Here is a 10,000-nt window from a genome sequence, read left to right as displayed (position 1 = left end):
TATTATTATTATCGTTGTTTTTATTAATATTAAATATGCCATGTAATGTACCAAAAATAAAAAAACTTTATTGTCTTAACTGGTGATGATCAAATGTACAATAGTAATAATAATAATAATAATAATAATAATAATAATAATAATAATAATAATAATAATAACTCTGATAATGATGATGATAAACAAACCATTTGTGTATATGAACATTATCAGCAAGTGTATTATACACTGGACATTCATCTAATACTTATTATCTACAAACGAAACATCCAATTTAAACAATAATGAAACAGTGAATAAAAGGGTGTTTGAATCATATCTCCGACACGGAAGAAAAATAATACTAGACGGCTACCGAATCTACCCTACTTTGTGACTGGCTACTAGAACCCATGTAACCATTAAAAAACGGATAAAAACAAACAAAACCATAAGTAAGAAAAAACAATAACATCAACAAAAATAACATGAATAAAGAAACAAAACAAAATTTAATAATAATAACAATAATTATTATGATTATTATTATTATTATTATTATTATTATTATTATTATTATTATTATTATTATTATTATTATTATTATTATTATTAGAATAATTATGATGATGATAATGATAAATAATTTTTCTTTTCATTTTCAAACCGGATTCATTAATTCCGGATTCATTAATTACAAGCCAACACTTCCAGTAAAAAATTGTTCCGGTTTAAAGTTAAAGTATGTATTTTCTGGGTCACAAGTCAGATTCAGAGTACACACTTAAAAACCGTGATCTCATAACACTGTCATATAGATAGAATGCGCTTGGCCAAGGAGTTCACAACATTGCCATCCGGAAGTATAAGGGACCAACACACAAACTCTGTGTAACCATGAGCTTTTATAGTCTGGTTAATACAGTTTAGTGAGAACAACTCACAAACGCGGATGGCAAAAACAATAACAAAGGCCTGAATGACGTCATCTGCATACTATCTATATGCTGACAAAACATCTACTTGATTTATGTATTCGTCTATAGAAGTTAAGATAACCCTCAAGCTGACCTGCCAGGGCTTACTTTTTTTTTTTCTAATCGTAAAAATATAAGTCGCTATCTATAGTAACTTTAAAGATCAACAATTTACAACTATTTATGATAAAAAAAGTTGCTCCAAAGGCTAAAAAAATTATGCACGTTGTTTTGTTTTTTTGTTGTTTTTTTTTTTGTGTTTTTTTTTTTTTTTTTTGGGGGGGGGGTTCTAATTAATTTTATTCACTTTGGCACCATCCTTCATTTTCAATCAGTTTTGATGAGTTTTTGATGAGTTTTGATGATTTTTGATGAGTTTTGATGAGTTTTGATGAGTTTTGATGAGTTTTGATGATTTTTGATGAGTTTTGATGATTTTTGATGAGTTTTGATGAGTTTTGATGAGTTTTGATGAGATACTCATGAAGTTTTGAAATTGGAGCCAAAATTTCTTGGTTCTACGAATTTTTCGTAGTATGTAGTTGGCATGTCTGCTGAAGGTGTCCGTCATCTCAACCATGGCACTTCTTGGAAGCCTCAATCAACTTTGAGAGTTTTTGATATCTAAGTTGAGTTTGTGGTCATTTTAATCGACCGATGTTTGAGGCACAATCTTATTTAGCCTAAGTTTGTTTGGTCAAAATAATAATAATAATAATAATAATAATAATAATAATAATAATAATAATAATAATAATAATAATAATAAACAATAATAATAATAATAATAATAATAATAATAATAACAATAATAATAATAATAATAATAATAATAATAATAATAATGGTAATAATAATAATAATAATAATAATAATAACAATAATAATAATAATAATAATAATAATAATAATAATGGTAATAATAATAATAATGGTAATAATGATAATAATAATAATAATAATAATAATGATGATAATAATAATGGTAGTGATAATAATATTGATAATAAAGTGGTGTGTGTTTATAAATATAGCAATATGGCGGGATCATGTTTTCATCTTTGGTCATAATGCTGACGACAATATTATATAGCCGGGATAGGATTAAGATAAAAATAAATTTAAAAAGACGAAGATTGATTTTGATTTGACCAAGGATACAATTACCATTGAGCAATTGAGATATTATTGAGATATATCTCTTGAGAGAGAAAGAGAGAGAGAGAGAGAGAGAGAGAGAGAGAGAGAGAGAGAGAGAGAGAGAGAGAGAGGGAATGAGGGAGGGGAGGTGTATATAATTCTACTCAGTAACTTATATAGAGCCTATGAGATGGCCTTGACTCTCGCCAATATCATCATAGACAAGCGGCAGAAATAACTCTTAGGAAATACTATAAACACATTGGGGAAAACGAACTATTTAGTTTTTGAGATCGAGCGATAAAACAAAACAAAACAAGAACAACTTGTTAGTTTATAAAATATCCATCCTTCCTTCCTTTCATCCATCCACCCACCCACTTATCCACCCTTCCTCCATTCATTTACCCACTTTTCTAACATCCGGCTATGCTGAAAGTTGTTATTTTGTTTCTGTCACTGTCACCATGCAAAAAAAAAAAAATACGACAGATGGTGAGCGTTTTACACACAATTCATGCACGTGTCGTCCCATTTATTTATGGCTATCGAAGCTTGTGGTACTTGTATGGTATCTACGTCCTGCTTCACATTGGTGTTGAAAGGGATAGCATAGCAGAGAACGTATGTATGTAATGTATGTTCTCTGGGGATATGATATGTCTCGCCTATACTTTAAAAGTACAACAAGCACCAATTCAACAGTACAAGCAACCAATATAATCAGTGAGAGCAATTATCTTTCACGTCCTGATTTGTTTGTTCTTGTTTTGCTTCTTCTTTTTCTTCTTCTTCTTCTTCTTCTTCTTCTTCTTCTTCTTCTTCTTCTTCTTCTTCTTCTTCTTCTTCTTCTTCTTCAACCATGGCACTTCTTGGAAGCCTCAATCAACTTTGAGAGTTTTTGATATCTAAGTTGAGTTTGTGGTCATTTTAATCGACCGATGTTTGAGGCACAATCTTATTTAGCCTAAGTTTGTTTGGTCAAAATAATAATAATAATAATAATAATAATAATAATAATAATAATAATAATAATAATAATAATAATAATAATAATGGTAATAATAATAATAATGGTAATAATGATAATAATAATAATAATAATAATGATGATAATAATAATGGTAGTGATAATAATATTGATAATAAAGTGGTGTGTGTTTATAAATATAGCAATATGGCGGGATCATGTTTTCATCTTTGGTCATAATGCTGACGACAATATTATATAGCCGGGATAGGATTAAGATAAAAATAAATTTAAAAAGACGAAGATTGATTTTGATTTGACCAAGGATACAATTACCATTGAGCAATTGAGATATTATTGAGATATATCTCTTGAGAGAGAGAGAGAGGAGAGAGAGAGAGAGAGAGAGAGAGAGAGAGAGAGAGGAGAGAGAGAGGGAATGAGGGAGGGGAGGTGTATATAATTCTACTCAGTAACTTATATAGAGCCTATGAGATGGCCTTGACTCTCGCCAATATCATCATAGACAAGCGGCAGAAATAACTCTTAGGAAATACTATAAACACATTGGGGAAAACGAACTATTTAGTTTTTGAGATCGAGCGATAAACAAAACAAAACAAGAACAACTTGTTAGTTTATAAAATATCCATCCTTCCTTCCTTTCATCCATCCACCCACCCACTTATCCACCCTTCCTCCATTCATTTACCCACTTTTCTAACATCCGGCTATGCTGAAAGTTGTTATTTTGTTTCTGTCACTGTCACCATGCAAAAAAAAAAAAAAATACGACAGATGGTGAGCGTTTTACACACAATTCATGCACGTGTCGTCCCATTTATTTATGGCTATCGAAGCTTGTGGTACTTGTATGGTATCTACGTCCTGCTTCACATTGGTGTTGAAAGGGATAGCATAGCAGAGAACGTATGTATGTAATGTATGTTCTCTGGGGATATGATATGTCTCGCCTATACTTTAAAAGTACAACAAGCACCAATTCAACAGTACAAGCAACCAATATAATCAGTGAGAGCAATTATCTTTCACGTCCTGATTTGTTTGTTCTTGTTTTGCTTCTTTTTCTTCTTCTTCTTCTTCTTCTTCTTCTTCTTCTTCTTCTTCTTCTTCTTCTTCTTCTTCTTCTTCTTCTTCTTCTTCTTTCTTCTTCTTCTTTTCTTCTTCTTTTCTTCTTCTTCTTCTTCTTCTTCTTCTTCTTCTTCTTCTTCTTCTTCTTCTTCTTCTTTACTTCTTCTTTTTATCGTTTTCGTCTTCTTTTTCTTTCCTCCTCTACCTCATCCTCATCCTCTCCTACTCTTCCCCGAGATTGTAAATCCAGAGCCCGGGTCCCGCAGTTGGCGGCGCAAAATTGAGTTCTTGGGAAACAAAAACAACTCTCTACTCACATCTTCTCCCCGTACTCAGGAGTAAAACGAGAACCTGTCCTTTAATGTTGTTAGTGTTGACCAAAAAAAAAAGGACACAATTTGTGATAAACCGAATTCCCCTAGAATACTAATACTCATTTGATTTGAAGTAACAGTTGTCCGGCCAAGAATGGAGAATGTTTATGGATTGTATTATATTATACGTACTAACTTTGGATGCTGTCTATCCATTATTATTGCAATGCGCCGATGGGACTTAGCTAATGGTAACGACATTCTATTGAGACGAGAGAGAGAGAGAGAGAGAGAGAGAGAGAGAGAGAGAGAGAGAAGGGGGGGGGGCGGAGGGATGACAAAGGAGCGAAACACATGGCTCCAGAGAGCAGCAGCTTCTAATGGTGCTCATACTCATACTTCTATGTTATGACGATCGACCCAATCAGCAAATTCCGTACCGCACTCGTGTACCGTCGCAAACCCACCCTGAAGCTTCGTCACAACACACCGTTCAACTAGATGCTCTGCGGTTTCGGTTTCAGGCTCGTTACCTTACCACAACGGGTACATGTTGGTCATGTGGCAAACCCCCACTGATGCAATGAGCATGCTGTTAAAAGCAGGTTCTCGACCGAATCCGATTGGTTGCCACCTCAATGTCTCCTCTTGCTGATGGAAAAGCCTGGCAACTTCTCCCCCAGTTTCGAGTAGTCGATGTCCCCGCCACCTCCAGGGATTGAATTCGTCCAAACCGACGTCCATCTCTGTCCAGCAATGTCGCCCGCCCTGATATGTGGCTAATGGAGATCCAACCCGGTGCCCGATTGGCCTCGGCCGTCCCGGGCTCCACACTGCTATGTTCTAATGAATGTGAGGGCGAAAAGGGTGTTGAAAAGGGAGTTGGGGGTGGGGGGGGGGGTGAACCGTTGGAAAGTCATATTGTAGAGGTTGGACTTAGAGTTAGAGACAAAGGGAGCCACCATAGATATATGAATGGATAGGTGAATTGAAGAGAAAACAGAGAGAGAGAGAGAGAGAGAGAGAGAGAGAGAGAGAGAGAGAGAGAGAGAGAGAGAGATTGTTGTCATGTCATACCAAAAGGAACCAAATAAATAAAGCCGATTACTCGTACTATTACAATTACTATTACTATCAACAACTGCCACATCACCAGCTGTGACCCTAAACCAACAACAGTGTCATGTATGGAACAGCTGAGAGGAAACCTACTGTACTTTCTTATTGACTAAAGTAACAAATTGATGGATGCTATGCGTTGTTGTAAAATTAAGGTAGGCACCCGTACTGCCCTCCCAAGAGTCGTACCATACCGACTCACAAAACTGCGGGTACTCTTTAACTCACTCAACCATGACACCGACTATATCGATCCGTAGTTTACCCAGGTTACTTTTACCCCAGGGCCTATTAATTACATTTTTTTTTTGAGACAAATTATAGGCGTCGTATCAAAGCTTATGTTTTGTTTGTTTAAAAATATTTTTACATGTCAATGGTAGTTCAATATGATAAAACTATCTATGCTCAAGCTCATTTTTAATACTTTTTTTTTTTTTTTGCCAATTGTGAAAAGTAGCAAAAACTACTAGGATTGAGTGAGTTTTACTTTCATAGTCTGTTAGAGGGACTTGGGTGGGAACGAATCATTCATAAAGTTGTAATGAGGAGAACATAACCACGGCACCTCCTCCCTCCTCTCGCAATGATTCGGACTGACTGAACCGTTAATCAGTAAACTAAGCAATTAATGCACATTGGTATAGAGTTTAAATTAAATGCTCACCAGTTCTACTCGCCAGAAACACAGGAAAACTGTTTGTGTAACGTTTAAAGTTTATATCTGATTCGATTGACACAGTCCACAGATATGAGAAACGAACTGATGGTTCAAAACAAACAAAAAAAAAATTCAAGAAGAGTTTGGCATCAACTCGCTAAAATTATGTTTGTTTGAACGGGTTTGAAAGTAGTGTCCCGAGTCTTGTGCTTTGATTGGTCAATAATATCCTTGTTTATTGATGCTATGCGCTTAGGTAAAAACCACTCATCCGCCAGCTGGATATAACGTACCCGCACACAAAACTTTGTAAACCTTTTTATTATTATTATTATTATTATTATTATTATTATTATTATTATTATTATTATTATTATTATTATTATTATTATTATTATTATTATTATTATTATTATTATTATTGTTATTGTTTATTATTTATTATTATTATTATTATTATTATCATCATATTATTTATTATTATTATTATTATTATTATTATTATTATTATTATTATTATTATTAGTATTATCATTATCATCATTATTATTATTATTATTATTATTAGTATTATTATTATTGTTGTTGTTATTATTATTACTGTTATTATTATTATTATTATTTTATTATTTGTAGTAGTATTATTAGTATTATTAAATAAATTTGATAGCTTGCGTTCCTAGGACTGAATTTAATAACTAAATTATCTTTAATGGCGCTTGCGAATGTCTGGATCGTTAAATAAGTACCTCATATACATAATATTATATACACATAATGTACATAACGTAAGTGCATATTACCTTGTTTCTTTGGGACAGTACAGATCCTCCTGAATTGCTTACCTTGTGTGCGAATGTGTGTGTGTGTATGTGTGTGTATACGTATGTAGTGTGTGTGTACGTATGTAATGTGTGTGTGTGTGTGTGTGTGTACGTATGTAGTGTGTGTGTGTGTGTCAGTTTCTGCTACTGGTTGTCTCAGTTAAGTATGTCTACAACTATTAATTTACTGTACAATATATTATTTCTCCATATTATTGTGGCTTAGTAAGGCTTTGTAATGTTTATATTATTCACAGTATTTATTTATAGCCCTCGGGGGCTGGCCGCTTTTAGTGTGTTTCAACATTTATTTATTTATTTGTTAATAAAAAAAGAAATAAAGAGAGAAGAAAAAATAATAAGAGATCAACGTTCCTGTCATACCTTGTAGTTGTGAAGGTTAATCAGTTGAGCACGTGTGAGGCCTCAGGTAGGCCCTATGGCCCTTCGTGACCGTGACCGTCCCAAAGGAGTTGGTCTTCAACTTCAGGTGATTAAAAAGAGTCTTTGTAGTGTTGATTGTCGTGTGTAGTTTGGTCACCACAATACTGTGTTCATTTACTATTCTCTGTTGAGCCCAATAAGTATTCTATCGTTGTTTTTAAAAACACAGTATATGCAATGTTAACTAAATAGCACATACTGTGTTCTTTTTTTTTTAAAAAAACGGCAGTATTGATGCTAGGCGTTTTGGTAAAATACTCACAACCGGATATTATAACATGCATGCACAAAATTGTGTGTAATTTTAAACGTTTATAGTCTGATTGACTGATTGATAGAATGTGTAGTGAGAACTAATCATTAAAAACGTAGCTGTCTAAAAAACAATAACTCATAGCTGAGTGGCGTCAGTTTCATTTCATATATGTGACCCATCGTCTCAAAACGGTATTATGTCGGGATGAATAGCACTCCAAAAAGTGAATGTGTAAATAAAATGATAAGACATTAGAACCTTCGCGTTTATTGCAATACAAGAAACAAGATTTATTTTCCACCATGGCGAACATAAATTGAACCCAAATCTCATATTTGTGTCTATAAATTTAATTTCCATCATCTAGTCCATCCCGACATAATACCGCTTTGACACGATGAGTCACATAAAGTTAGCACCATAAGACCCATGTGACCGGAGTTGATATTGGATTTTATATTTATAGCGTTGAACGGCAGTAGAGATTGCCTGCCACCCTTTGGATATCATAAAGTTCTTCCCGCCCGCTTGACCACCGTTCGGAAAGAAAGAAAAATTATTTTTAAAAACCGACTGCATCTGGAATTGATTCCGATTCCTTTGCTTGTGAAGCGAGTGCTCCAGCAACTAACGAAAGAGTGAAAATGGAGAGGCTTCGCATGGGATCAAAACAGACAATGGACGTTTCGGGTACAAACCCTTCGTCAGCACAACAATACGCAAATTAACCTGGAAAACAAATAAAATAAAATGCAAAATAACTTGTATCGTCTGTACTCAATGGTGGTTGCAGTATGAATGAAACCGAAGCCTCTCCATTTTCACTCTTTCGTTAGTATTTTTACGATCACCGGCTTCGGGCAGCCCCTACCGTTTTCTACTGCTCCAACAACTGTAGCTTTAGTCTCATCGAGATGAAAACGAAAAAGAGAAGAAGAAGAAGAGGGAAAGGAAGAAGCCAGAAAGAAAGAAAAAGAAAAGAAAGAAACACAAAAACAAAAAACGACCAAAAAAAAAAAAACATTGAAAAAAAATCGAAAAAGAAAATTATAAATAAATAGATAGATAAATAAAAAATAAATAAATGAACGAATAAATCGAACATACCTTGCAAAAACACTTACCATAATATATATATATATATATATATATATATATATATATATATATATATATATATATATATATATATATATATAATATATATATTATTTATATATTTAATATGTTTATTAATATTATTAATTATCTAGGATAATATATATAATAATATTATATATATACATTGTAATATTTTAAATAATATTCTATATAATATAATTTTACTATATGTATAAATTATATATATATATATATATATATATATATATTATATATATATATATATATATATGATTTCACTTTTTTAAAAGAAAGATATATTTGAGTTGAGGTAAATTGTAGACTAAAACGAAAAGAATAGTTCAAGGTAAGTTTGAATAAATGATTTTACACCTCTGTATAGAGACACATACACAAAGGGTGAATTCGATGTCTTGCTTCCATAAAATCGATAATTGAAACGATTCGTTTGCAGTGCGATTACGATTACTTTCGATTTGCAGAGAATAATTTAGAAGAAACAAATCGAATGTTCATATCGATTTAGTACGTATTGAAAGAGTCAGGAGACTCGGGGAGGTAAAGTTGGGATGTCGTGTTTTATGTTTGTGTTAGCATTGATGGCAAAGATGTGTGTTTGTTGTGTGGTTAAGAGAGTGTGTTTGTGTGTGAGAGAGAGAGAGAGGGGGGGGGGAGACAGTGTGTGTGCGCGTGTGTATGTGTATGCGATAGAGAGAAATAAAGAAATAGAGAGAGAGAGGGGGGGGGGAGAGAGAGAGAGAGAAGATCCGACAATGCATGTAAATAATGAGTTAAATAGATCGCATGAACTGTACTTCACTTTACGCGTATGTCAATAAACTTGCCATCCGGAAGTATAACGAACCAACACACAAAACTATGTTAACCTTGAACGTTTATAGTCTGGTTAATACAGTTTAGTGAGAATTACTCATAAACGCGGATGGCAAGAAAAAAAAAAGCAATAACAAAGACCTGAGTGACGTCAACTTCATTTTATCTATTGAGATAGAACCAAGATGACGTCACTCAGGTCTTTGTTATTGTTGGGATTTTTGTTGTTTGTTTTTTGTTTTGTTTTTTTTTTTTTGTTTGTTTGTTT

General features: G+C 33.1%; 1 protein-coding gene across 1 annotated transcript in view; it reads left to right on the top strand.

Moving 5' to 3' along the window:
• LOC144956806 (uncharacterized) overlaps nucleotides 1–10,000 on the top strand; it is a 30,909-nt gene that overhangs the window by 734 nt on the left and 20,175 nt on the right. The gene's annotated exons all lie outside the window — the stretch shown is intronic.

This window comes from Berghia stephanieae, chromosome 11, assembly GCF_034508935.2.
Source record: "Berghia stephanieae isolate SIO BIC M18660-M18661 chromosome 11, UCSD_Bste_1.3, whole genome shotgun sequence".
Taxonomy (NCBI): domain Eukaryota; kingdom Metazoa; phylum Mollusca; class Gastropoda; order Nudibranchia; family Aeolidiidae; genus Berghia; species Berghia stephanieae.
Note: the sequence above shows the minus strand (reverse complement) of the source record. Positions and strands in the feature narration are given on the sequence as shown.